Genomic DNA, 1,586 nt, shown 5'->3' with positions numbered 1-1,586 from the left:
CACGCCGGCTGCCCCCGGGGCGCTCCCTTAGGAGTACGGGGCTGATCGCTTCGAGCATCGTCATCCCGGTGTTTATTTGTAGTAGGGATTCTTGTGTTAGAAAACTCACCGTTTTTCTTCGAAGTGACATAGTGATCTCTAGTGTCACAAAAATACTGGAAGCATGTAGCTCTTGGTCCTCTGACCAGCAGCATGACCACATTGCTTGCCTTCCGAACTGATGTTGCTTCAAAGTTTCAGCTCACAACCCCAACAAAACCATGCTTACTATGGGGTGAGTTCGACTGCTCTCTACCAAGGCAACTCCCGTGTACATTGATGCATGATGCAGAGGCAACAATGGAGGCAACAATGTTTACACATGATAAGAGTCTACAGGCAAGAGCAGCCCAAAGACAGCTTAGCCCCCGATAAAGTTGTGATTAGTATGACAATAATATAAAGTATTCCAGAAATTGAATCAAACCTTCACACTTACCAACTCAGAAATGCGTCTTGATTCGATACACTTAATGAGAAGAGTTACCATCTCTAAATGGACTTACTTTGAGGGTGGATTGTGTATGTGTTACGGAATAAGGCCACACAAAAGCGATCACTGTTAATAACTGATCTAACTACATCCATCAGTTTCATTTACATCCATAAGTCTTCATGTCTCTCATTCCTTCTCTTTCAGTCAGTTTTCTTTCTTACCTTGTTGCTCTATTTAATGTTGTGTAAAGCCAACTACAACTTTTGCACTCATGCTCACTAAATGCAGCCAGCATGGTAATGGAGGTGTCCTGGTGTTCCCTGTGCCGCCAAAAGTTTGCTAGTTGTCTGAGCACAGGGCACCACTGAAAAGAGCCAAAGTATGGGATCTTTGCACCCTCCCTTCAGGCACTTACAGGCATTGATGAGATCCCCCTGAGCCTCCTCTTCTCCAGGCTGAGCAGATCTAGCTTTCTCAGCCTCTCCTCACAGCAGAGGTGCCCCAGTCCCATCGTGGTGGCCCTCCACTGGCCACCCTTTCCAGTATGTCCAGGTCTCTCTTGTATTGGGGGCCCAGCACAGTGCTCCAGCTGGGACCTCACCAATCTAGAGGGGAAGGATCATCTCTCTTGACCTCCTGAAAACTCAGCCTAATGCAGTCAAGAACAGTGATTGCCATCTCAGCACACATGGCACTCAGCTGCTGACTCATGACCTTAGTGCATCCTGTAGCCCCAGGCCCTTTCCTGCAGAGCTGCTTTCCAGCTGGGTGTCCTGGTTCCTGGGGCTGTTCCTCCCCAGGTGCAGCCTCGCACTTCTCCTCACTGAACCCCCGGAGGTTCCTGTCAGCCCTGTGCTGTTGGGGTCCCCTCCAGGTGGCAGCACAACCCCCTGCTGTGTTGGCCAGTCCCCCCAGTTTGGTGTTATCTGTAACTTTACTGGGGAGGCTCCGTGCTCCATCATCCAGAACATTCATAGAGATGTTAAACAGGACTAAATGCAGAACCAGCTCCTGGGGTACTCTGCTGGTTACTGATCTCCAAACAGGGTTTTCACCAATGACACTGCCCTCTTAGTCTGGCTGTCCAGCTGGCAGAGTTCTGAGTCCTCTC

Source organism: Meleagris gallopavo, chromosome 2 (assembly GCF_000146605.3).
Source record: "Meleagris gallopavo isolate NT-WF06-2002-E0010 breed Aviagen turkey brand Nicholas breeding stock chromosome 2, Turkey_5.1, whole genome shotgun sequence".
Taxonomy (NCBI): domain Eukaryota; kingdom Metazoa; phylum Chordata; class Aves; order Galliformes; family Phasianidae; genus Meleagris; species Meleagris gallopavo.
This window is presented reverse-complemented; position numbering follows the sequence as displayed.